We start from the raw sequence: 27,700 nt of genomic DNA, 5'->3' as shown, positions 1-27,700 counted from the left end.
AAGTGCATTCTTTCTGCCTCTGCAGACCTGCTGACAGTTCCTGACGCCTTCTCCCTCCTTCTCAGCTGTTTGGCAGGCTGGGTACGTCCTTCTCCTTCGTGTACCGCAGGGCTTTGGAGAGCTACCCAGAGTAATTGTGTTCATAGTAAGAACTCAGCAGGCTCAGCTTTAAGAAACTTTCTCGTGTTCTCGCCTTTCCAGGATGTATCTGAAACCTGTCCCTGAATGGTTCGTTCCTGTTTTACTTACTTTCTGCCTTCCTTTCCATATGGCTTTTCTGCTTCCTTTTTTTCCTCTTTATCCAAGTGTGCTATTAGCGAAATTAATAGTTTAGGAAAGCCGCGCAGAGAAAATGCATTCCAATAAAAGATCCTTAGACATAGTTCTTTTGACAGCAGGGGCAAGACCCAGATTGTACTGTTGGCTATATTGAGGATGCAGCAGAGGATACCCCTTCAGCAGGCAGCAGGGTCACATTAGGTACGCAGGGAAACGCGGCATAATAAAACACCTTGTGGAGCAGTGCTGTGCTGAGAAGAGCTCGGCTGGCCAATACTCGGGAGATGGCTCGGTGAGTCTCACATGTAACAGGGTCACAGGGGGACCGAGAATTCAGATAGTAAAGTTTCCCCAAAACAAAATCTTAAAGAGACCACAAAGGTGATATGTGGTGGCTTGCTCAAAAGGGAAATAATTTATAGGCTGTCGATATTTCTGTTCTGTGGTGGAAGAACAGTGCAATTTCTAGCTGACCTGTATCAGCTGTGCTAAAAATAGGAAAGTGTCCTGTTTTGGTCAACTTAGTGTACTTGGAAGATAAAATCTCTGAACCAGACTAGTAGACTAAGCCAAGAAGAATGAAATCTACATGGTGGCAATCTTTTTTCCTCACAAGTGTCCCACTGGCTTTCCTCTTTGCAATGCTCACTTTGAGAATGAGGGAGATAATATATGTTTATGCAGACACATGCATTTAAAGGAATAAGAATACAGCTGCCTCGTTAATTCATTCAGGTGAGCAAACTCTGAACGTTGTGAGGAGCCTCTCGCTGCCACTGTGAAACTAAGCTGGGGAAATCATGTTCCTGCCAGCTCCCGCTGAGAAATGAAGAAACTCATTGTTTGCTGGAGTGGCGGCTCACTTCCGTCAAGCCTAATACTGCTTAGAAAGTTGCTATCAAGTTAAAACCTTAATTAGTCTTAACTGTCCATCGAATCATTAGCTCACTGAGAACATTACACCTGTAAAAACCACTTTGTTCACTTTGTTTCTGAAACCTCTACAATTTAAATGTAATCCCAAGTGCTTCAAAGAGTTCAGTCAGAAGGAATGGGAGCTGACAGAGCTTTTTTTTTTTTTTTTAAAAGAAGCTTTAATTGGCTGTTAAGTTGAAGCTTTGATAGGAGAAATGTTATAGGTTAAATTAATAGGGAAAATTGAGAAACAATTAGGGCAGCTTTAAATTAATTACTTACACTATATATTTTGAACCTATTGAACCTATTGAACAATTGTGTTGTATGCATAAGGGATTGAAATTAGCCATCTGTGCAAGATAGATTTGACCTAAATTGACCTTCTTGGGTAAGAAAGTAGCTTGCCCTAATTCCTATGCTGTATGCCTAATTCTACTGTACATAAGCTTAATTGGAAGCAAAGATGAACCTGCCTGAGAGGGTCCGTACTTTCCTGTTGAAACTAAAATCACCTGTGCAGACAAAGGTAGGGAAGGCTTTCCAAGAGATGGCTGAGGAGATCACAAATGAGCTAAACAGTTTCTCGTTAACCCTAACTGTGCCCTGCTGAGTTCCATTCTCCTACTGTCAGCAGTGTACCTGTACAATGCCCTATTCGGGGGCACGAGGTATCACCCCATAACTACCGTTTAGCTTCTGCTGTTTGAGGACAACCTAGGAAGGGACAGCAAGTTTATTTGAACTAAGTGGTATGGGCTCTTTAATCGCCATAGAGTCTTTTTACACCCTGCTCCGTTCTGCTGTGTATTTTTCAGGGAGCAACGGGGGGGCGGGGGGGGGGGCAAATCACTTGGAAGAAGAATTATGCAAACAAAATATCTCAAATGCTCGTGACAAAATGGGAGCAAAAAAAGTTGTTCAATTTTGAAACCAAAAGGGTGAAAATATTCTTGGTGCCGATTTTTTAGGCACTGAAACATTCCCCCGCCCCTACTTTTTTCTGTTTGTAGGAGGCCCATCCCAGAAGTGCTCCGGCTGGCCAAGAGGAGTCTCCTCGCAGCAGGTGGGTGGTAAGAGGACCCGAAGACTTCCCCAAAGGCAGGGGCATCCCTCTCCCGTGCGAGCATCCTTTCCCCGAGCTCATGCTTGGCTCTCCCTCCAGGTGTCAGTCTGGCACTGTGCTATCCGCCCAGCAGTCGGGTGTCCTCGCCAGCCCCGGGAGCTGCCTCTTCATCGGCTTCCTAATTAACAAAGAACCGATACCGGCGCTGGGGATCTCATCCCGGCAGTGCCGTCTCTTGCAGACCTGTAGCAGTGCCCATCAGGTCAGTGCTGGCATTTCTGAAGTAGCTGTGGTGCGGTGTTTGGTCCCTTTCTTCTGAAGTGCCTGGGGAAACACCTTCTCCTGACAGTTTTTGTTCGTGGGGAACTGGCTTTTCACATGTTTGTTGCAAGCAAAGACATGGGAGGTGCCCCGGGACTCCTTTTCCCACTATTGGAATCTGCTGCCATGGGAGGATCTGGCTTCCTCCGAGTCTTCCAGAAAAGGCAGTTTAGTGCCCAGGAATGAAATCTGTTACTAGTCTGACCTTAATTGAGAATGTACATTTGGGAATGTTGGTCGAAGGTATGGGGTGTCTTCCTCTGCGTTGTGCTTACAGCTGTGTCGGTGTACAGCTCACTTTTTCTTTGCCTGTGATTAAAAACAATTGTGTTTTCCCAGGGGACGGGAAGAAGGAGGTCTATTTCAGAATGCTGTGTTCAGGAGTGTGTTTCGATGCAAAGCATGTGAATAACATACAGGCACTGGTTTATGACCATAGAGACCATGTATTTATTTATGTGCATGCAGCACTTTTGGTTCTGTATCAGTGTGCAAAAAAAGCTTGCAAAGGGCCATGTATAGAATACCTGTTTACTGACAGTTACGTGAGGAGGTACAGATATTTAAAGCCCCCTGTCATGTAAAACGGAGAGACCCTGTCTCATCCTTTCTTGGAAGTAGCCAAAGCATCTGTGAGATTACCTACTTTATGTTGATATGCAGTGGAGTTACATGTAAGAAAGTAAGGTTCATAGCTTTGTGGAAGTCAAAGAGTTTTTGAAAGAGGGGGTGTGTGTGTAAGAATAAAAATCCCAGGACACCCCAGATCCACAAACTCCCTTCATGAGAGAGCATAAGGCACGCCAGTACCTTGTGTTTGATAATTAGAGTGACCTTAATACTAAGAAAGCTTGATTTCAAGGCCCTTTTCCTTGAAGATACATCTTTCTTCCTCGCACTGTCCCCGCTAGGATTTTTGTGGTGAAGTTCTTCGTGGTTTCCCGTAGCGCGCTCCTCAGCATAGAGCCTGAGCGGCTTCCAGGAGCACCCGAAACAGAACGCCTGACATCTGCCGTGGGGGGTTCAGGCTCTCTTTCCTCTCCCCGTGGAGAGGTGCATGTGCGATGTGTGCACTGAAGTGACTTGGTTTGGTAGGGCTCTTCGTTCTTTTTTTGTTTTGGTTTTTTTTTTTTGGCGGTTTTGTTTTCTGATTCAATCCCTTTGGCTTTCAGCTCCGGCTTCTGAATCTCAGCATCTGTCAGTGGTGCGATAAATTCTCTTTGGTGATAAGAGAACAGCTGCCAATAGCAAGAGCAAGGATGGCATTTGGGCTTTTTCCTGCCATGCGAGAGCTTACAGTCAGCAAAAATGCACTGTGCGCACAATGGAAGAAGGCACCTCTTCTGCCCAGCCTACTATTTTTTTTTTCCAATTTAGCAGCATCTTTTTCCCTCCATATTAAGCAGATGCACATGAACAATTGTGCAGCATAATAGAGTCCTGAACCTAAAGAACTGGAATTAATTGGCAAATGGCTTTTTTCTGGATAGGTTCTGAAGGTGAAAGTGGTGAGGGGACAAAAAAGCCATTTTTTTGAGAAACTAGGGGATTTTCAGGAAAAGAAAGAAGCGTCTGGAAAGCTGTTTAATCATGTGGGATGGTGTTTCCTAGCGCAACAACGTGCTCCCGGTGGAATTGGCAGGGAAAAAAATGAACTCCTTTCTGTGGATTCTTGACGTTTACGAGCATAGGGTTTAGGTTTGTTGGTGTTTTTTTCATATTTGAAGGTCTCTCGAACTCCAGCTTGCCTATAAAATTTTATCAGAGCTGGAATCCATGCTATGACAGAAGGCATTTCGAGACACACTCTTTTGACCACAGAGGTTGTGTTTCTCTAGTTGTGGTGAGTTTAGTTGATTTATTTGTAATGAGGGTGGAACTCCAGGAATTGTGGACAGCTTTGGTCGATACGGTAATTTCACTCTTGGACAACTGTGTGGGTTTCCGACTTTGCTGAGGAAGGAACCACACCATGCCTGTGGAAGACTGCGTCTCCCCTTGCCTGGTCGAAGTCTGATAGCCAATTTCCCAAAAGGGGGATCATGTTTCTAAGACACTGTTAAGTGTCAAAATAGCCTTTCTGTAAAGTAGTTGTCCAGTTGTAGTTTACACGACTGTAATTTCTTGAGTGGTTTCTCAATAGAGCATGAGAGAGAAGAGAGGCTGGACTTTCAGTTATGTTTAAGCATGTTTTGAGCTGTGCTGACACTCAGAATGATTTCTCGGTATCAGAAGGATTAGGTGCCCTTTCCTACACTTTTGTTGTAAATCCATACTGTTGCTGGCTGACCTCAGTAGGTATTTGAATGTCATTGTAAATGTGACAAGAGACACACGTTCTCATTTGGTTCTGATGAGGATTTGTATGCCTCAATCGATTTGACCTTTTTCAAAATCCTTTCCAAACTTTTAATGTGTTCTTAAATTTGATCTGTGACGTGCTGCTTTCATCCCAAACAAGCCCTGGGTCCTCGGCCTTTGGGATCATCTCGCTGTAGTTACTTTTGTCTTGTCTTTTCTTCATCTGCCAAGGTGAGTGTGTGTAAATCACGATTTTTTTCCTGACTGTGTTGCTAAATGCCAAAATCTCCGCTGCTAGCAGTGGTATAGTTTGAGAATTGGAGGTGTGAAAATAAAGGCTTGCCTTGCCTCCAAAAATGCTTTGGGACGGAAAGATCTGGGAAACAGGGAGGAAACAATTGTCTCGTTTCACTGACTGCGCTGTGGATATTGTTGCCTATATGCCAGGATTAGGTTTTTCCCCTTGCTCGTTAGTTTGTCTTAGGGGATTTTAGGTTTTCCTCCCTTAACTTGATTACTAAAATTGGAATCCCGTGATCTTCCAAAGGTACACAGTTCTCCTTCCCTCTCTCGTCCTCGTTGCCTGTCTAGCTTCTTTAAGTCATCGAGACCTTGAAGTGCAAAGATGTATGGAGAAGACAATGTATTAGGGAGCGCTGGGAAGTCAGTGAAGAATGAAGTACAGTATAACTAGCAAAATGCTGCCGTTGTTTTTAATGTATTATTTTGTAATGTCTTTTGTTTGTCTACTTTTTATGCCAGTAGCTGCCCCAGGCCCATCTTGATATGAGGCTGGGAGCCATAGAATGCTTCTTTTCAGCAATTATTTGGGCTAGAAACTCTCTGTGGAGGCTGGTATCCTGCTTTCCTGCCTAATTTTCCCCTTTTTTTTAGTCAAACTATTTGCCCGTTTCATCAGTTAATTCTACATATTTGAGCTACTGTGTTAATTTTTTTTTTTTTATTAGTTATCAAGCATTAAGCAAGGTCCATACAAGATCATTTCACAATCTTACAAGCATTGGTTAGAATTTTTCTCTGTTCTCCAGTTGCATCTTCCTTGCCATTTCCTTTGGTTCACAAAGCATGCTTCATACCGTATCTTGTCGGTCATACGAGACTCGTCAGCATATCCCAAAAGCGGCTGCAGAGCACTTGAATTTGACCAGCCTTGAGAACTCTGTTACGCTTCTGCCCCTTTTTCTGTGACCTTGGAATAAAGATAATACAGTTTCTTCTTGTGATGCCGTACGACGGTAAAATGAGGCAGTGATTGGACTCCCTATTTGTGACAAATTAGCCATAAGGAGTTAGAGTTCTGTTACTCTTGCCCAAAGCCCATCTTTATTCTTCTTCATGTTTTCCTACAGCCTGCAAAACTGACGGATGCCTTCTGACGGTATTCCTGCCTTCGGAGTGACTGGTGGATTGAAAGCTTTTTGCTCCGCTACAGACGTATCGCTCTTTTGCTACTATTTTGTCAGCTTCTGCTGCGTCACTAGGAAGTGATGGTACAAACATTTGAAGTGTGCCTCTTCCCCTTCTAACATCTTTTGATTGTCGTAGACGTGCTGAATGATATGAGTTATGAAAGCTTACAGCTAACCAGCTGATCTGTGCTGCCGGGGAGGGATTTTGAGTGGTAATCGGAGTGCAGCATGGATGGATAGTGCGGAGCGATAGGAAGTGAGCAGAGCTCAACAGCTCTCTTGCTTGTCCTACGGCCATGTGTCATGGAGAACAGTCAGGCTTGGCTATTACGGGTGTTTCTGGCAAGTTAGGATTTTTTCCGGCAGCCTTGCAAGGAGTTGAACAGGCACAGATGCTTTCTCCTGACGAGAGCTGGAAGTTTGAAGGGCAGCTGAATTTGCTAATGTTCGTGCTTTGATACAGAGTGTGGGAAATGTTCATGAGGCATGAGGCAGAACAGCTTGCTCTATTGCTGCTGTATTGACTCTGCAGTGCTGACAGTAGTTAAAAAAATGGCTTTTGTACATAAGCTTAGTTAATATATAGAACTTGGAAGACAGCTAGGAACAGCTATGGGCAATGGCCACGGTCTCTCTCTGTCTCTCTCTTTTTAATAGAGTCGCTTCCCTGCCCAGAAAGGCACTTTAATTTTCAATCACTTTAGTATCATTAGAAAAGGCTGACATTTTGGGAACATTTGTACAGTGTAAGTATGAATAACAGTATCCATGCTTTGTCATACAAGGGGATGCGCAATTAGGTCAGGGTTATTTTCCCGATTGTTAGCAATGGTGACATTTTTGTTTCAAGTATAAAACATGGTGTCCTTTTTGCTGAAGAGTTAGTCCAAAGCAAAGGCTCAGCTGGGGTCTTTTAAAACCAAGACCTGCTGGATGGGCTGTGCTCTCTTGGGTCCCCAGGACATACTTGTGTTGAACTTCCCAGAGGAATTCTCTGCTGTGGTAGGAGAGCCATTGTAACAGCTGTTGAGTGAGTTCTGTCTGTTCTCTGCTTGGAAGAACAGGTAACTCTACCAACTGTGAGAAGACTGGCTTGGCATTACAGGGCAAAGACCAAACAGAAAACGGTTGCCACCTCTGATCTGGGGACCCGCCAGACTGCTTGTATTCAGGTGGTCCAGTCTGCGCTCATTCTCACACCCCCGAGCTGCCTTTTGGTACCCAGAAGCCATGTTGGCGGTTCAGGGAGCGAGACCTCTTAGTTCCTGCCTGGCCTTGTTGGCTGTGCTGCTGCAGAAGGGAAAAGCTCATGAAAACTGGGATCCTTCCTGTGGAGTACCAAAGGTTGTCCTTACACCGTGCAGATGGGTGAATGGGAGAAGAGACAGCGGTTTTGATTTTTTTTGTGTAGCCTCAGAGTGTTCATCCTTGTGTCCTCCAAGTGAAGACATGCATCAACTCGTGGAATTGGACGCCAAATACCCATGGAATTGCTGAAAGAATATTTATCAGCGTTTCTCTCCACACCGTCTTTCAAAAAAAAAAAAAAACCAAAAAAACCCGACCTGCAGCCTCATTATTATTTCAGTGTAACTTCTGACATGAGGGGATCAAGCAATTACCTCCTTTTTGAATGTCAATCTCAGACTGTCAGCGTGAAGAGACCAACTGGGGTTGTATGTAAGAGCAAGTTTCTGGGCATGCTATGTGAGGGGCACTGGTGAGTTTCTTTCAGGCTGCTGAAATGTTTGTTTTTTTTTTTTTTTTTTGTCCTGATGGACTAGTAAATTATTACGATGTGGACTTGTCAAACAGGCTTGCCAGGTTTTCAGCAGTCATCCCAAGTGGACTGCCTAAAAAAGGGCTGGCACTGCATCACATGGAATGACCAATGATATGTCATATATTTTTAATGGGCAAAATGTTTTAATAAACATTCTCCTTCCTAAAACAGTGGATTTTAAAATAGGTTTTAGCCTTGAGCCATGTAGCTACCCAGCTGTGAATTTTATAAGGCAACAATCTCCACATCATTAGATGTTATGACTGATACACCAGCAATTGCAATAGTAAGTATTTCCACACATGAAAAAAGTTTCCGTTAACAGTTAAAGGAAGTATGGCTCTACTTGGAAGATTTTCTCAGCTCAAAATTAAAGGCATTTTCTAAAATTATGGAGACAGGCACGTATTGTCTTTTAGTGAACTGCAAGTATCTGTTTATTCAAGCCATGCAGATTTTTGCACCTGACAGCTTTAGTCACATTGCCTGGTACTTTTGAAAATCAAAATTATTTTTCTTTTTGTGCGATATCTGCATATTCGGCCAATCGAAATTCAGCTGAAATGTTGCACAAAGAGGCTGATTAGACCCTAGCTTTATCTACCACCGTTGTACTGGTTCATTGGAAAAGCCTGCTTGGTCTTTTGTTTCTAGGTTACAACAGTTATCTTGTTTTATTTAGAAGCATGTGGGACCAAATCTTGCGTTGAAAGATGATCCTGAGAGCCCTCTTTGGACAACCCAAGTCCCTCCTCTGAAATGACTGCTGTGCAGTGGTCAGTAAATCATGTAGCCATTTTGAGACCTGTTCTCCTCAGCCTAAACCTGCTACCAAGTTGAACACTGTTCCTCTCCAAAACGGCTCACCTCTTACTATGTCTTACACGTCGCTGAACTACAGAGAGTGAAATCACAGTGTCTTCGTGCCTGAAAGACAGAGTTAGTAGAGCTGAGGTTCTGCTTTATCTTGTACTTTCTTGCATCCTCTGTGAACTGTAATGGTCCTTTACACATGGGCTAAGAGTTAAAAAAGTTGAAGTGTTGTTTCTTAGCTTTTTGCTTTTTGTAGTGCGATGGAACAGATGTATTTTCTGTGATTGTTTTTAATTATTTAAGTTCACTGCTGGGGCGTTCATTTACTTCACAGAAGATCACCTTTTTTTCAAACAGAAGGCATTCTGTTACAATTCCAATAGTCATTCAGAAATTCTCCACAAAGTGATTCTTTTAATATTTTACAATTATTCTCAAGTTGCAGAAGGCGGCAACAGGCTTTCCATCCTGTTTCTATAGGACAGAAAGAGAAGCACAAACATTGCTTGAAAAATCTGACCAGAATTAATTTCAGAGCAGTGTTCATCTTTTACAGAGCGCATAGTTTCATTCACCATTGGCACTGCCAGCTAACTAATGAAGTGGATCTATAGGTATATTGAACAGTATAATTGTTTAGTTGCATAATGTCAGTTTTTTCTTTTGGTGTCAGTAAAAGTTACTTGCATTTCTAGCTATGCAGGAAGAAACTTTTCATTACTGGTCACACGGTGATTTGTTTTACCGGCAGTTAGGTATTCCAGATAGTTAGATTTTTCTTTTCAGGTTTGTTATGTCTCTATTTTTGGTGGCTAGACTGAATAAAGAGATCTTACTTTCACAAGTAGGAATGTTTGCTCTGTGAGTATCAGTTCTTACAGAACAAGTTATCTGTCATGAAGACTCACACTGCTCCATCTTTGCCCCTATGAACGGGGCAACTCTGATGACACATTGCTTTCTATCTGAGGGGTTCAAATATACAAGCACTGAATAACAGCTTTGGGGAGTGGGCTCCTAGAGGGAACACTGTGACCAGTCTGTGTTACAGCAGTTGCTTGGTACGGTCATGCTCACGTGAAGAAACGTACCTTTAGCTCAGTGTCTCAAAACAATTCTGAAAGAAGCTAAACCAGAAGAGCCTGGAAGAGAAGTTGTTTGAAAATGTATCGTGCAGATTCACTTCTTTATTGCATTTAGACGGATGGTGGCCTCCCTTCCAGAGGTGAATGAGTTGCTGTTAATCCATAGTTTTGGCATTTTCTATTTCTGGCAGTGATGACCAGACAGAAAAGAGACCAGGGATCCTGAGTGCTAGCTTCTGTAAGGCCAAATAGCAAACAGGAGCCTCTCTTCCACTGGGCTTTGAGTCCAAAAGACGAACGACGACAAGAGCATTCGAAGAGCCCCATTAAAAGACGTGAGAGACAAAGTCAGTGAATTGGGTCCCCGCTCAGGAGAAGACGGTTCATTTCACCCGCTGGTCTCATGCTGCCCTTAACAAAGGTGTGAAAATAACTTTGCCTTATGCTGTGGTACAGGGGAAGACTTTGCAAAAGCATGTCGGCATGTGCCTGTTGGTTTCGGGTTCTTTTTCAGGTAATTATTGTTTCTCGTATTTCAGAGGTAGTGACAGCACCTCCACAGACCTCAAGCAGTGTGGTCTCTAAAGCCCTCCCGGGGATTCATGCGGCCTTATCACCTGAAATCATGAGACAGCTTAGCGCTTTATAGGACTGGATTTGGTTTTAAAGGACTGGATTTGGTACTGACCAGCATAAAGCCTTCCTGCAGGTTCTCTCTTACGATGGGATCTTGTTTCTTGCCACTTGCCAGGTTTCACTCAGTCCCATACCGCTCCTCTCCCCGTTCCTCGTGTGATGTCTGTAAGGAATAGTTAGTTAAATGGCAAATAAATCTGATTACTCTTAGATGAAAAAACGAGTCTGGTAAGTTGCCACTTGTTTTTGCTTTGATGGCTGTGTCTATTAGGCAGTGATTTCTAGCACTTTCTTCTTGCTGCTGTCACCCCTCATAAACTCTATTCCCAGGGGCCTGACAAACTTGCATGGCACTCGCGAGCAGTGTGGCCTCTCTGCCGCAGGAGGGTATTCCTGCCCCGGCTGCCTGGCCTTGCTGTGTTCCCCCTCTGGAGCTTTGGGCCCGGGGAAGAGCTGAAGAGCCGGTTGCTGTGCCCTGGCATTGCATGGAGGGCTCCAGCGGCTGGTGGGGGAGCACGGCATCCCAGCGGTGGGGAGCGAGCGGGCAGCGGTGGGGAGGAGAGGCTGTGCTTTTCCTTCTGCCGTGTTAATGCCGAAACCAGCTTGGGGGTGGAGGCGGAGAGGGAAGGGGCAGCATGGCGGGCGAGACAGAGGGTGACGTCCCTGCGTGTGTCGTTGTGCGGTCAAACATCCCTATGGGTTGAGGAGACCCATTTGGTCTTGAAGACAAGGGCAGAGGGACCCCGTGGTTTGGTAAGTGTTTGTAAGCGACCGTCTCTTCCTCCCTAGCACGTAAAGTAGGGATGGCTGAATTCACTTACTCCCTGGAGGAAGAAGGGCTGTGCAGGCGCCTCTTCTACCTTCCGTTTTACGGCGTGTGAATACCCAAGTTCCAGGGTGAAAGCGGGGTGGCATATGCTTCCTAGCGCACTGTTTTGATACCAGGAGGGGAGCACTGCAAACCGTAGCACAATATTTGCACAGCCTGTGCGTGGATTCAGTTAAGTCTTGAAAGACTTTGTGGGTTATGACATTCCCCTAAATGTGCTGAGCTTTCTTTAACCTTTCATAAAACATTGTGATCTTTATGGACTGTATCATATTGTGCAGTAATGTGCTTTATTGTCCACAGAATAAGCTTTTCTTAAAGATAATTGGAAAGCTGGAAATGGCTGCTATCGGCTGATTTTTTTTTTTAATACATTATTTCTGAAATGGGCCTGGTGTAATAATGACCCTATCTGTTCAAGATTTAAGATTTGTCTTGGCAGAGAAAATTGATCCATTTCACCTTTGTCTAATGGAAAATTTTATCTGGGATTATCTGTTTATGTAAATGAATGTTCCTCTGAAAAGAGAACTTGAGGGGGCTGTAAATCTCAGTGACACTTTAGTTTCATGGGGGGAAAATTGGAAAGGATTCTAGTATTTATCTGACTGAAATTGGTTATAAAAACAAAATTATCTTCATGTACCTGCTGCATCTGATGTTTCTTGGAATTTCATTACCTTTTTGAATAATGCAACGTTACACTATATACAGGATTCTCTGTGATTAGCCCCGAAATTGTTGGGGGGTCGCTTCCTAGCGTTATAATTATCAGGAAAAGGCCGCCTGTTTGGGGCAGCGGGATTCTGATTCAGTGCCCTAATGGGTACCAATTAGCACAGCCACATTATTCATAGCGCTCTGTGTAGAGCAGTGAAAATATACTGCATGACTTTTTTCCCCTTACGAGTTGTTTGGTTTTTGTTTGTTGTTTTGTTTTTTTGTTTTTTTTTAAACCAAGGAGTGAATCTAATTACAGGGGAAAATGTCTCTGGCTAATCAGCTTTTGTTTACAGTTTGCAGAGCAGGACTGTGAATGTAGCATTTAAACTAATATTTTAAACATCATCTTTAAAAGCAGTTTCACTGTTAAAGAGACAGACTAGGGTTTTTTTTGCCAAATTTCCTCTTGAGATCTAGATGACACAGAACCGACCAGGCTAGATTCTTGCTGGAGTAGCCATCGCGAAACGCAACGTTTGGCCTCTGCGTGCTAGCGGCAAACACGGTGGTCTAACATAACTGCTGTAAATACTCCCTCTTTTCTGACACGCGGTGGGACTCGCAATGAATAGAGAGCTGAGTTGATTTTGTACCTATTGTTGTATTAAAAAAGGCACTACACAAGAGGATGCAACTTTTTTGGTTATTTAAAATTAAATGAGATCAAAACCCCATGTATTTTCACATGAAGCAAAGCTACTTTGTAGATATCTAATCCTTGCTACCTTTGGCAAACCAGAAAGGATTTTGATGGTACAATGACACGTTAGTGTCAATTGTACATGCCCAGAGGGAGCAGAAGAACACACGCTAGACATAAACATGCATTTAACGTGGGAAACTTCTGGTTGCTCTCGCTTACGATCAAATTGCTGCTTTCCTGGAGTGGAGGAAAAGCAGTTTGTATCTTCAAGCCATGAAAGAAATGACATGTACTTCAGAGTACTCTTCAAGGTATGAAACAGTGCCCTGTATTTTTACACCTAATTAAGTGGCCTAGTTTTCAAGCGTCTTTCAGAGCTGCTGGTTGCTCAGAGGCTTCAGAGATCAACCCCCTCGTCTAGCTGCCCAAGTGAAAGACAGGAGCCTAACTTTGGAGCCTCATGATCTGAGTCTTCCTAGGCTGATTTCAATGAGAGTTGGGCCAAAGGCTTTAATGAAGAGGGGATTTCCCCTCTGCTGTTAGAAATCATAGGTGTAATTGGTGCCGTACTGAGGTGCATCAAGACTTCTTCAGTCGTCCAGCCGAGCATGGCAATTAGTACTAAAAATAATGGGGGGGGGGGGGGGGAAAGTATTAAAAAAGGAAAGTCAGCACTTTAACCATGGCTTTCACTCTGTGCTATCTGGGAGATTTCTCTTGAATCTTCCGTGTCTTAATGTTGCTTAATTTTATTTCCATAAAACTTCAGGCAGCAATGTTCCCTCCCCAAGTTCTTTACTTTTGTGACTTTCTGCTCCACATTTCAGGCAGTCATTTCAGCTGGAAATATACATTATTACCAGCTCATTAAATCCAAAATAAATGAAGTGGAAAATTACAGAACTCCATGGATTACAGTGCACCCAACTCAAAATAGAAGTGTGTGATTAAAAACAAAATGGTCTGCATTTTAAAAATGGATTAATAGTTTTGGGCCCAGCTGGCAAAATATCATATGAAATGTGTTTTCAGAGTTGGACTAATGTAAATTAAATCTTACTGAGGGTGCTCAAGGTGGGCCTTTACAACTGCAGGACTTCCCAGTATATACAGTCTAGAAAAAAAAAGGAAAAGATATATTTGTAGTGTAAAGGAATGTAATATGAGGAAGCCACTTGAAAAATGTAGCTCAGTAATGATGGTGGCACCGTGCACTAAGAAGTACACACAGAGATGATTGTGAATCAGCCTGCTCGAGTGTGAAAGGGGGGCAAGTGTGTAGCAAGGCAGGGCTGGTCCTGGAAAACGCACTGTCCGAATCAAACTGCCGGGAAACAAAATCTGTGGCATAGCCTTACCTGCCAATATGGGAAGTGATCGGGTGATCTGTGTAACTCAGAAGGTCTCACAAAAGCTGTTGTGGACCCCCACGGCGAGCTGGGGTCAGGACTGCGGGGGGGTACTTTTCCCTTGAAGCGTGACTATGCACAGGGCTCAGTGCCTCTGAGCAGAGACACAGGGTGTGCAATCAGTTTGTAGAGAAAAAAAAAAAACCCAAACATCTACGCCATGCCTGGTGCTACTTCCCTGACACTGAAGCGTTTAGATACTGCAGTCCCAGACATTGTAGAAAAACCTTAACGAGTCCAGAGGTCACAATCCTCTGTATATCTGCTCACATGCTTGGCTTTGTGCAGGGTGGAGCATTTAAAGCTAATACGGGAGCCCAGCTGAAAGTTGAGGGAGGACAACACTTTCCTTTGCCTCTGTTAAAATGTAAATGCCCATCTAGTTCTTTGCAAAACTGGAGCATGGTTAGGCTCTGAACCCTTATTTGTTTTCTTTGAATTTAACAATAATCATAACAATGAAAAATAACAAACTCCTAGGCAAAAGCCCTGGGTCTTGCGAACAGTTTGGTAGACAGCACTAACAGCCCAGCATTCCATACTAACATACAGATAAATTAACTCCTCCTTTCAGATGAAGTAGTTTGAAAGAAGCAGCGTATGTGTGAGTATATGTGTATGCAGAAAAGGTTTCTTTAATTTTCTCTATTTGACTTGTTTCTCCTGGTTTTGGTCCGGTTTCACTAGAGCTTAAGCAAAATGAAACTGGATGAGTGGTGAAACAGTTCTTTTACATCTTCTGTGTGTCACTGTTTAATAGTGAAGAAGAGAGTGAGGAATGGGGAAATGTGAGAAGACAGGTAGCTGTTTTGCAGCACAATTAAAACTGGAGCTCGATTTTCTTGTGGCATTTCACCAGATCTTCCAGGCTTCGTAAAGTATTCCCAGGTTTGGGTAAACCTTATCGTTCCTGGTAAGGTGCAGAAAAAGAGACTACTTTACCAAGTCTGGAATAAAGTATATTAAACACTAAAGTAAAAACAAAGATCATATAGTTAAAACCTCCGCAGGATTTTTTTTCTGCTTTGTCCTGCAACAAATGTATGTCGGTGTTTAAATGCTGCTGTGAGGCTGTGCTTTGTGTTAGAGCTTGAGCTGGAGAAACAGGTTTTTGACAGCGCAGAGTGGGCAGTATTGCAGACTCAGAATTTGGGGTTTCCTTACTTCTGTTGAATTTAATATTTACCTGGCTTCTGCAGCAGAACACAGTAAACTCGCATCTCTGCCTCTCTTCTCTGCAACCTCGAAGAGCTGTTACACACAATGGAGAAAGGAAGGAAAAAAAAAAAGGTGGACCATCTGTAGATGCAGATGGGGATTTGTGGACGGTGTACAAGTTGCAGTCACAGAGTAAGCAGAGATGCCCAAAATATGTCATCCAAATTGACCAATCAGGCTGGTAAGGGGAACATTAGCCTGTTTGGATGCGTGGTCTTACAGGCCCTCCCCAGCAACTGTGCAGCTTGCGCAGGCAGTCAGGCACTCCATCAGCTTTTCTTTCCCGCTGCTGCTCAGCAGCCGGAAATCAGAGCTGCTTTTACCTGTCAGCTTAGCTCAAACCTCCTAAGATTAGCAAGCTTCATTTTGCTTTTTTCAGAACATGTTGCAAGAAACCTCTTCTTTTCCTTTTTACTTGTGTTGGTTTTTTTAAGGGATGATGCTAGATCTTTTACAATATTTGTATGCTCTGAGATGTAGTTTGATTACCAAGTGTTGTTGTGACGCTGCAGTTAGTGAATGGATTGTGTTTTGTTTGGCCAGGGGACAGTTAGATTTCCTTGAATTACTTAGATTGCTTTTCCGTTCTGAAAGGCGACAAAAACCCCACAACCCTTCATTTGTTGGGGAAATTAATTCTGAGGGGAAGAGATACCCTGTGTCTGTCGTATTCTTGGGAAAGACACTCTTAAGTTGGAAGATGTAAGCTTTCCTGTATACCAAATCAGTTGAATATTCTGACCTTATTGGATGCCAAGTTAACCTTTTTTTGCTTTCACTTCAAAAAGCGCTCATCACACCCAGTCTGTTTTGCATAGAAAGTTTTTATTTCTCTTGAGCGTTCCAGGTACGTGCTGTCCTGCTTCAGGAGAGGGAAGAGCCTTGCACAGCTCTGCAGTGCTGGGAGGCGATGGTTTGGCAATGCTTTCTCTCAAAACACGTTCAACTGGTGCTGAAGGGGCAGGTTGCTTTCCTGCACACTGAAGGGCTAGTATGGGTAGACAGAAGTTGGGTAAGAGGAAGAGTTAACTGCTGGAGTATGAGTTGCCTATATCAGGAGAACCTCAGTGAGAGTGATGAGCTCATGGAGTGGTCTCTCAGGTGGAAATTTTGCTATCAGGACCTTTTAAAACCTGAGCAGTACTCCAGGGTACTTCCCATGAGGATCAGGCCTGGGCTGGCAAGAAGATGGAAATTCATCCCTTAGCTCGTCTTGCTTGCAATGGCTTATGCTCATGTAAAAAAAGACAACCTGCGTTCACTTGTCGGATAATCTGTGGAAGCCATCGAGTGTTAAACACCCAGGACGGAAGGTGGCACGAGGCTTGTAACATGTGAAGAGCGCTGTCCGGGACTGTTAGTCAGTTGCTGCGTCAAAGTATGCGTCAGTTCATCAACTATAGCCAAACCTGATCGCTGACCCATCAGCTCTGCCGTGAGGTATCTAAATCTACTTCAGTGGATTAGCTCTAGACTTACATCAGCATAAATGAGATGGCAGTTTTTCTAAGCAGGCCATAAAACGCAGCGAGTTGTACAGCTAGTCCAATACATTGTTCGTTGCCAAGTCCCCGAGAGGTTTTTAGGGTGTCTGAGTATCTGATATCTTTCCTAGTGAACTCCGGAGATCAGTAAAAGAAACGGTGTGGAGAGGAGGGCGGAAAGGCAGGAGAGGGGAGAGGTGCGGACTGCTTTTGCTGGTTTTCCTCAGAAACCGTGGGCAGGCACTTGGCAAATGCAGCTGTAAAGAAGCAGCAAGGGGAGGTTTGGCCACAGGCTGGGGTTCCCTCAGAACAACTTTTCTTCAGATGCGGGTTGAGATTCAAACACCCGTGACTGCTGTTCAAAAGGTCCATTTGGATTTTCAGATCTCAACTAACAGAAATCACGGCTCAGGCGCCTGCATGGCGTGCCGAGACTGTACTTAGGCATACTGCATTTGTTTGCCCAAGTATCCAAAGCCAGTTTTTATTTCACAGAGGGCAGTTGTGACCGTGGCAGTTCAGCCTTGCAAACATTTTCTCCGTTTGTATTTCATGCCACTTTTTCTTTTAAATGGGCCTGGTGTTTTGTGAGCTGTAAAGAGTCTCTGAGCCTGCTTGTGCAGGACTGCAGAGCAACAAGCCTCCTTGTAATGCCTTTCAGGATGGCTCCATTTATATTAATTGTGTCACTAAAAATATTCCCTTTTACTTAGGGGAGCGTAGTCTGCCTCACAAATCATCCAGATAAGAAGAACTGTATCCATAGCAGGTAGCATTTTCTTGAGGGTGTGAAATTTTTCTCTGGCAGCTTTAAAATAACACCCACTCTTCACTCTCTTGCAGGAGCTGGTGCAGAAAGCTGGTGCATGTTACTGTCTAGCTCCCATGTTTGACAGCAGAAGCGACTGCATTTCTGTGGTTAGAAACAAAACTGTGATTGTGGCCCAGAGTCAGTCAAAGCTTTATCCTTAAGTAATATAATAGGAGTGAAAAGAGTAACTCGGGTACCGCTGCGCTTGGTGAAATATGTCACAATGATACCAGTGCGTTTGGTTATGTTAGTGTTACTTCTTGTCTGTTAACTAAGCCCACTGAAAATGCAAGGGCCATGACTGAAACGTGTAGCGGGGTTACAAAAGCTAAGCTTTCGCTTCAGCTTAGCAAGCGTTTTGCGTGTGGGATATCAGTGGCTGACAGCCATGGGGAGGTGCTGTCTGGATCAGTGTCTCTCCTGATCGCCCAGCCTCCTAGTAGGGAAACGGAGGCAGCGAGGTGAGGGGACTGATGGAGGGTGCCCAGTGAGGGCTGGTGCTGGCAGAGCCGTACCCGACCCTTGGGGCTGCCAGTTCACGGCAGCAGCTTTTTGCTTTCCTGGACATTTTTCCATCGTCACGGGACCCGCGATTCCCAAGAGGGCTGGCGCAGCCGCCGAGCCGTCTTGCCTGGCCCCCCCGCATGGCACTTTGACCGCCCAGCTGTGGTTTGGCCCTGCTGTCTGTTCTTCACCCGCTGACTTCAAGTGGAGGTTCTTCCTCCCGGCCTTGCTCTGTTTCCAGCTCCCCGCACTCAGTATGCGTCTTCACCGCTCCCTCCAACCTCTGGCTTTGGGCCCCGTTCTGCGTTCGGTGACAGGCTGTAGAGCAGTACCCGTGCCGACAGGCTGCATCAGCCTCTGGGTGTTGCTCTCCCCTCCCGCTCTTTCCTCCTTCTTTGCTACTCACTCCACCTTCCCCGACTCTGCGCTTTCCCCCCTGCCTACTCCGAATCCCTCCTCCTCTTCCTCCCTCCACCCCTCCCTCACCCAACGAAGTCTTAAGTTCTTCCCGCTTGTAATTTGTCGCTAATCAGCTGTCAGTGTTGGAGCAATGATGAGAGGTTCATCTCTTGCTGAGGGTAATGGCCTTAAAAGTCACAGAGTCAATGTCAATGGGATCGCTCCAATTCAATCAGAGACCTGAATGAGAAATGGCCCCCGCTGACATTAGCACTCATTTTGAGCCCAAGCATCTGGGCCCTAGTAAATAACCATCAGTGGGTGGGTCCGGGGGACAGGTCATTAGCCCCACGAAAAATAAATATCGTTTCCCTTGATGGCTGCGAGTAATTTAGCTCAGACGAGGAAATTTCACCCTAGATTAAGTATGATGAGCCAATATCAGTCAGAGGAGGCCAAACAGTGAGAGCTTGATGAGATAGAGGGAAATTTATATGCAGCTGGCTGAATGCAAGATGAGTTTAAAGAAATGATGTTCTCTTCCACTCTTTAGCCATGTGCAATGCCAGGCAGCGCGTTCCCTGCCACTGACACCCCCTCCCCACGCTCCTGGGGGCTCCCCCGGCCCGTGGGCACGCATTCGTGCGCTGCACGGCCCATCCGCGGCCATCCCCACCCCCTCCACCAGCACCAGACTCCGCTTTGAAACAACGGGCTCTCGCTCTGACAGCTTTCGCCTGCGATGCCTCGGAGTCAGAGCAGCGGCGGCAGCGGCCAGCAGCTTCCAGAGAGCAGCTTGCCATGTCCGCGGGCTTGCACTCAAGTCACAGCCGCGGCCAGCCCTGCCTATCCGAAAACGGTGAGGGGCCTTGATTGCTCTCGAGGCCCTCAAGACCCATCGCCCGCTCCCTTTCTCTTACGCAAGGAACGTAATAAGCCTCGCCCTGTATGTTTGCTCTGCGTGCTTGGTTTTTTTTTTTGGTTACATATTTAACCCATCAATCTAGTACACGATATGCTTGATGGCTATTAATTCCACCTCCCCCCCCAGCCCCTCTTTACTGGGAGCACACATTGGGAATCACGTTTTATGTCTGCTGGAAACAGTAAGCAGGCAGCTTCTCTCTCCCTCATTGGCCCAGCTTTATATCCTAAAGCTGCGGCTGGAGGCTGGGGTCTGTCCCCCGTTTGTGCTCTGAATACAAATCAGGCACGCTGTAGTAACCACTTCGGCTCTCCCTCTTTGTCAGGTCTTTCAAACGGACCCCATGGGTGACTCGGACAGGAGCGTGGGATGAACCCGATGAGCTGGGGTGCCAGAGGAAAACTGAAGCAGGCCGAGAGCAGACAGAAATCAACAGAAACCACGTGGAGAAGTAGGTTATTTTAGCGTAGGCATGAAGGAGGGAACTGCGAATGGAAGGAAGCAAGAGGCCTTGCTACAGCTAGTGCATGCTTTGGCTGTCTCTTGGGAGGCCAATTTCTTGGTGTTAGAGCTCATTAATTGTGCTAAGAACAGAAGTCGGACTAGTTACGTGGGAGACCCGAGCGGCTTTGTCCTTTATTTCTACCTACCTGGTGCATTTCCTTGTGCCTGAGTATTTGTCTCACCTCGCTTACGTTCTCTGTTGCCCCAGTACAATATATCAGCCACGAAAGACCAGGCAGTTAGCAGGTTTGACAGAGGGAAAAAAAAAAAAAAAAAAAGGTTGAAATCTGCTGGGAATGCAGTTGTTCTTTTAGAGAATGTTCCTATTAGAAGCTAGCGATTTCTTTCTACCAGCTCACCCATTTGCACACTGTACTCGCAAGTAATGACAAAGCACGATTATCCCATATCTCTGTGAACCTATTCTGTCATTGTGCTTGAGTTCACCACAAGCAGCTTCTAGTGGGTCACTTAGTGATCAGCAGCAGATGTGTATCACTTACGGCAATTTTAATTTTTTTATTTTTGTTTTTAAAACAGTGCTAACGGTTCATATATGTCAGCCTTTTTTTTATGCCTGACTGAGCAGAAGCAAAAATATCTTTGTAAATATTCTGCCCTCCCTTGCAAAATCTGTGCTGAAGGCTGAGTCTTGCCGTTGTGCTGAAGGGCTACCCAAACTATGCAGAGCAAGAGACTGAAGTGCCAGAATAACTACACGAGGCATTTAACATTTCTCCTGGCCTGATAACATCTGACCAGCATCTCAGAAGTATTCCTTCTCCAAAGTAAATCCTGTGCAGGTATGGTCCGCGGAGTTACGATAGTTTCTTCAAAACAAAGGTCTGGCCAGGACAGAGGGTCTGAACCCGAGAAAAGAGCGGAAGGCAAAGCTTGTACACAGGGGCACTCCGTTTCCAGCCACCCTGGTTTTGAACAGTCTTTGGATTACATCCCCGATGCCCAGGAGATGCAGCAAGCATAGCCAAATTATGGGGCTACCGAGTCCCTCGGGACCAGCTGCTTACTCAGCTTTCCTGTGAAACAGCAGCGTTCACCGGGAGCTGACAATATCTCCCCCTTTGGAGCGTGTTCCCCTCCTGAGCTCACCTCTCCCCTTGACTTCCAGCTTCACAGGTTAGGCCTTTCTTGGCACCCGAAGGTTTCCTTGCAATTTGCAGGGGGACGGGAGGCTGATGCCCCTCCTCCAGGATAATGGCGAGAGAGTGCTTACTCACTCTGTGTGAGCTCTGAGCTAGAGGTGGAATTACTGAGGCCGTACCAGAAAGCTGTGTAAAAGGAAGGAGGACGTGTTTGGCCTTTGGCTGGTTTTACAGGTGAGAACGTTTTGGCTGCTGTACGGTTTAAAATGTCCTAGCCCTGTGGAGGATGCTCAAGAGAAATAGGAGCTGGACTGGGAATGCCACAGGACTTCTATCGTGTCATTTACATCTCTCAGGGTTTCAACGCTCCATGTCTGAGGCTAGAAAACCCCATATATGACTGTCAAACGTTTACATAATTCGCTTCATGCAGAGGAGTATCAAAGAGAGTTTTGTGGTAGCTGGCTCTATCTCCCATTCTTATGTCTTCTGCTTCCCACAGGTCATTCTTGTGGAGGAACATCCCAGCTCACACAGCAGAGCCGTTGTGGATTTTTAAGGTTGTTTAGATGCGCGCATGGTCTTGTTAGGGCTGGCGTAAAGTCGCATTCTTAACGACGGAAGGAGTCTTTACCTGACTCGTGGCAACTTCTGTGGGGAGCAATTGAAATGTGTTTGGTTTGTTAATTTATTCCAGTTTACGACATGTTACTTTTTGATAAAAAATGGAATCAAGTATTTCGTTCTGGAAAATGTTCTGAGATCTTAGCTTTTTATCCCAAATCAAGGTAAAAAACTATCAATCTATCTGTCTGTCTATCTGACTATTTTTATATAAACTTTTTTTTTAATATTGGAAATTCCTGAGTAATGAAAATTCGGAATTTTCACTTTTTCTGCTTCTTTCCTGGTGATAGGATATTGTTAGCTGAAGAGAGAGGCTGCTTATAGTGCAGGGAGCAGAGGTGATTTTTCCGTCAAGGTGAGGCAGTATAGCCAACAGAAATAAATGCAGTGACTGACCTAGCACCTGTTTTTAAAGGTGTGGAAATCTTTGTATCTTTCTACCAGCAAATGGAGCTGACGAGTCAGTCCCAGAACATAGAGGGTGTGATTTTAACATACAGAGATTCTTCCTGATGAAGTGACTGTGAGCCTCTCTTCTCTCTAATGCTTGTTTTGCATGTTCTTTTCCTCTGTCTCTTGAACTTGTCTTGGTCTTAATGTAGCAGGGCTGCAGGTTCTGTTGCTATCACAGTAAAAAAAAAAAAAAAAAAAAAAAGGCAATAATAATTTTATGTGTAGTTTATACAGAATAGCTTTTCCTTTCTCTCCTCCCTGTTTTGAAAAAATCAGTTGGCAGGACTTGTTGGGCCTAGGCATGGATCCCTTTGGAGGGTGATGATCTGTTTGGAACTACTGACAACAACTGTATTTGTGTCTAAGAACCAGTGCCTGGGGTGGGTCGTAGTTTTGTGGCCTGTCCAGCAGTCAGGAGCACTGCAGCGGAGGTAGAGAGATGTGTCTGTCGGCTCTTAGCGAGGCCAGAATTGTACTTTCTGTACAGTGGGATACATATAGCAGAATTTGGAGCTCTTTGCTGCATTTTCCTACAACAAATGGTCTTTTCCTTATTATTGCCTTTTTCTGGGGTGTTTCAATCTTAAATTTTTTTTTTTTCTTGTGCATTAAGCTACAGCATACCCTGCTGGGTAGTGTGGGCTGAATTCTGGCCTAACATAAGCAGGTGTAAAGTTAGCAGAGTTATAGCCGCTTAGGCTAAACCTGACTTTGGCCCTGTGCCTGCCCTGCTCCCTTGCCAAAGCAGAAGCCGCCATTCCTGGTTTTTTATCTCAGCCCCCCCGCACCCCCCCCCCCCCCTTCCTGGTCTGTGATCATTCTCTACCATGCAGTTATCTGTCTCCTGGTCTCTTGTGTTGGTACACAAGCAAATTGATGAGCAAACCATTGACAAAGTCCTGATGGTAGAGGGGCTGATGATGAAGTGGGGGCCATTATAGCAGGTATTGTGCGCATTCTACCAGCTGACACCAAACTTCCCGTCTAATGCCAGTTGCCTTCTATCATCTGGTAAACGGATTGGATGCAGGCTTCTCCCAATTAAAGCCAGTGAGGTCATATACTTCCTAATTACAGGCTAGCCCATTGTGTCTAAATGTGACAGGCATGTGCTTGGAAAATTGCTTTTAATGCCTAAATAAACATGATGAACTAAATGGCAGATTTGAATCGTAATTGAAAGTGCTCAGCCTCTTGAATTTTGCACTGACTTTCTGATAGCCACTTGTACTGCCGACCACCCCCATTTGACGATGCTTTGTTCTTGGCATAGCAATGCTATTATGTCGCCTGTGAGCCCTCGCCCTTTCCCTTTCTCTGGGACATTAGAGTTTTACAAACATATGCAGCAGGATTGCACAATGGAGAGCAATACATCCCTCCTAGAAGAGGAGAAAAGGATTGCGGAAAGAGAGACAGATTGAGTTTACACCAACAGCAAGAGTGGGTGAGGGAGTAGGTCTAGGACAATGCAAGTATGACGGTACAACACGGGGCGGTTAAATAGAAGAAACTCGGAGTATTCCTAAGAAATCACAAGTGACTGCCGTCACCATCCGGGCTGGGAGATGTCTTCACGTGGGCAAATTCTGCTCCCAGGTACTTGGGGAGAAATCTGGACTGTTTCCAAACAGCAAAACCAGTCACTTTTAATTGAGACCACAAACTAAATGTTGCCCTCCTGTGCTAAAACTTTGAACGGGAGAGGATAAGATCTGTGTAGATATTCAGGAGCAATCTTTTGGGGATACATATATATATATATATATATAAAATAATATACTTAATGCTGGACCAAAGGCAATTTATGTGTTGCATTTTATCTGACACCAAAGGCAAAATGCTCAGTTTCCCAGGCAGCTTGCTATTGCTTGCATATGTATTAGTTTCTATTGGTAGTATTCCCTGCAGGATTATCTAAACTGGCTAAAGCCTCGCTTCCTATTTTCCTGTGTTTTATAATGGTTGGCAATATTCAGTGCTCACTAACAGTCACAAATGCCTGCTGTGCCTGGCTCTGCTCTGCTTCTACTCCATTCGTTCCCTAGGGCTAAGTCTGTGTCTGAAGCTTTGAATCCGAGTAAAGCAGCTGGGATTATCTGTGAAAATCAATAACGTTCCTAATGGTGTCCAGAATAGATGGTGCCTCTGCAGAACGAATATGGAGAAGTTGTGACCGTAGTCACAACTTGTTCTCTAGCTCTTGTGATCTCGGGTCATGATTCAGCCAGTTGCTTAGGTGCGTGCCAGGCTTTAGCGTGATGGCCAACGTGCTTGAGGCTGGGCCTGTGATGGTGTACTCTCCTAACGTACAACCTGAACTCTTTAAACCGGTTTAGATTGACATCCCACAAAGTGCTGTAGCTTTAGCTTGAAGGCGGCATGCAGTCTTGTTGGGTCCTTCCGAACCCAGGGATCCCAAAGTCCTTCCTGGCGCCCAGATGCAGGCAAGCGCTCTGCCCAGGTACGTGTCAGAAGGGGAGCTGAATGTACGTTTGTCTCCCGCCCTGTTTTTCCAGAAACATCTCTCGCTTAGCGTGCAGATGCCACCAATGACCTCAACAGAATCGCGCAGGTACCTTGAGTTAAACCTGAGCAGAAGGATTTTCTCACAGCAGGACGGGGGAAAAGTTTTGGGGTTCTAAAGCGAGGAATAGCTGAGAGCCAAGAGTTTCTGTTAGGTCAAAGCCCCATAAAAAAATCAGGACTTTATATAAGGAGTGTTGACTGTGGCTTGTATCACTCATTTCCAGTGTCCGATTGTCACGTGAGCCTTCACTATTATGCCCTATTTGCTGGCTGCACATATTTGCTGGCTTTAAAGCAATATATAATCTAATCAAGCCTTCTGTTGTTCAGAAGTAAGCAGCCTTCCCATTGGGAGTGGGGAGGTGATGTTTTTAAATCAGTGGAGCTGGTAATGGGCATGGTGAAGTCTGTGGTGAAGTGAAGACCGGGTCCCAAGATGGCTCAAGCAAGGAATATCGCTTACTCTGTTTGAAATGCTGTGGCGAGGTAGCATCTGGTAGATCCTGTTTTAGGATGCCCTAGTATACGGATACAGCGTAAGTATGTGCATAACTTGTGAGATTGCAAGCAGCTCTCTTCAAATCGGTGCTTGAGGTTATATGCCAGCATAAGCACCCAGCTGGACTGAGACTTATCTTGACAGGTATTTTCCTGTAGAACAGATCAGCATATTTGCCTCGTGCTTCGTTGCCTGAATCTTTTAATGCTGCCCGATCAGAGAGTGCTGTCTTCCTGCCCCGTCATAGGGATGAGCTCTCTGATGCAGGGCCAAAACGATTCCCTTTGCAAGCTGTATTTTATCTTTTGAACTGACAGGTGTCAAACTTACGATGGTGTCAAGACAGATGTGAAGTGCTTGGGGCTCGCAGTAATATATTGTGCCCTGTTGTTTTATGTTGATAGCACGCTGGTACAATTTACGTCAGCTATTCTGTCTTACCTTGAACTGTAAGGCACAGCAGCTGTTTACTTTAGATTTACAGCACTGTAACTGTTTAGGCTATGCTTTCGACAAGCGTGCCCATATTTCATGGTGCTCTGCATCCTCTTGGACTCCGGTAGACCAATCTCATGGACTGATGATGAGAGACTTGGCAAGCAGCAGGTAGCTTGAGATAGTCAGAGAAGGGGTCAACTCTGAAGATGTGGTATAAACTGGTGTTGAAGTAAAATGTTTGTTCTCTCCAACCAGCCACCTATTTTCATGACACTTGCAGGAGCTTAACTGTCTTAAAGAATGTCAGTGTTCTTTCAGATTTCGTTACAGTAGACTAGTATGCGCAAAAGTTATCGGAGAAGTTGAAGGTTCAGAGTCTGAAGGTTTTTTGTTTTCTTTTTCCCATGGGAAACCAGATTAAAAGTTAGAAGTGTGAATAAAATATGGGGGCATTCGTAGCGAAGCTAGGTGGGAGCTGATGTTGAATCCGAGCTGTAGTTGAATACGTTGCTGAATCTGAGCCTTAGATCAGGTGTGCTGAAGCATGAAATGAAGGCTTTATTACCCCAAGATGTGTGCTACATACTGGCATGGGAGAAGGGCTGTTTGTTGCAGCTCTGCAGAGGATTTCTGTCCTTTGCAAATGATGTGACATCAACGCTGTTCATTTGGCACAAGGTAAGGACATTAGAGGAAAAAACAGGTTTTGCCAGTAAGGGCTTCATTCCTAGGGTGTAGATTTAATAGCACCAGCCAATCCATTTTAAATGACCTGGCTGCTGCAGGCACAGGGTTTTCTGGGAGAGGAGGAATGCTCAGGCAGCCAAAATAACAGCTTTGATCTCTCTCTCTCTAACTTTTTGTAAGGCTAGGTGAGTGCCATGCAAATGCAGGATGCTCCTGTCCATGGTGGTGGTATTTCTCTTAGCCAGAATGAAATTAAGATTTCTCTGAGAACATTGGAGGTAAATCTCCTGCTCTGCTGCAGACTCCTTGTGTGAGCTTGGGTTAGTCACTTAGGTCAAAATCCTCAGATGTATTTGCACATTGACTTCCAAGTGATTTTCTGTGGGAGATAGAGGCTGAAGCGTCTTTGTCAGTCTGGGTCCTACTCTTTCTGGCTTCACTGACGCTGTTTTCCCTGCCGTACTTGAAATGTACCCAGGCGAACCGGCTCCTGTCTGTGAGAATGGTGTTTTCCTCCCTCATCAGGGTGTTGTGACGATAAACACAGCAATGATTGCGAAGTGCTTACTTGATAATAGGAGCCATATAACTGCCTGACATGGATAAGCTGCTCTTTTGTGCATGTGTCTGGTAAGGAAAAGTGTTATTTATCCTTGCAGCATCCTCGGAGAATCAAGAGCTCCCTCTGGGCTTCACCTGACGCCTTTAGGCTGATTACTGCCAGCCCTGCAGTCTTTCCTTACCTTATTCCCACACACAATAACCCACCCGTTATCTCTTTTCCTCACTAGAATTTATTTACAGTGGCCACCACCTCCTCTGCTGCATCATGTGTAGTACCATTCTTTCTATCTCTGCAGAGCCCTATTGCACAAAAGCGAGTTTATGGCTGGAATTTGCTGTTTCTTTTCTGTACAGATGGTCACTCTGAGCCCCACTTGACCTCTCAAGTACAGGCTCTGGACTCAAAAGCAGGAATTAGCAGGCTTCATCTTCTCCTTCGCAACAAACTGTGAAGAGCTTCAGCAGGAGGTTGGCTTCGGGGAGAGGCAATGTATCGGAACACATTGCAAAAGACACTTCATGCAAGAAAACATGGGTAAGTAAATGAATTACTGTTTTTCTGCCTGTAGCTGGAACTTGCTTTCCAGCAGGCTTGGAGGGCCTGAAGACCACTGCTGAAAAAGAGAACTCCCTCGGGTGTCTCATGCAAATGTTTTCATTCACCAGGGTCCCTTTCTCCTTGAGTGGGCGAGGTGTGGCAGTCGTTCAGTCTGTTTCACTCT

The 27,700-nt window shown here is 45.0% G+C and overlaps 1 long non-coding RNA gene across 2 annotated transcripts; it reads left to right on the top strand.

Annotated features, from left to right (window-relative positions):
- Positions 1–403: 403 nt before the first annotated feature.
- Positions 404–27,469, top strand: LOC128139092 (uncharacterized). 2 transcript variants are annotated; one of them, XR_008234215.1, is made up of 4 exons: positions 404–571; positions 2,208–2,260; positions 2,360–2,522; positions 27,333–27,469. It is a non-coding gene; the product is annotated as an uncharacterized LOC128139092 (long non-coding RNA). The 2 variants fall into 2 exon arrangements; XR_008234216.1 differs by lacking the exon at positions 27,333–27,469 and adding an exon at positions 21,416–21,907.
- Positions 27,470–27,700: the final 231 nt, after the last annotated feature.

Source organism: Harpia harpyja, chromosome 2 (assembly GCF_026419915.1).
Source record: "Harpia harpyja isolate bHarHar1 chromosome 2, bHarHar1 primary haplotype, whole genome shotgun sequence".
NCBI classification, from domain to species: domain Eukaryota; kingdom Metazoa; phylum Chordata; class Aves; order Accipitriformes; family Accipitridae; genus Harpia; species Harpia harpyja.
The sequence above is the reverse complement of the archived record's forward strand: the minus strand, read 5'-3'. Positions and strand labels throughout refer to the sequence as shown.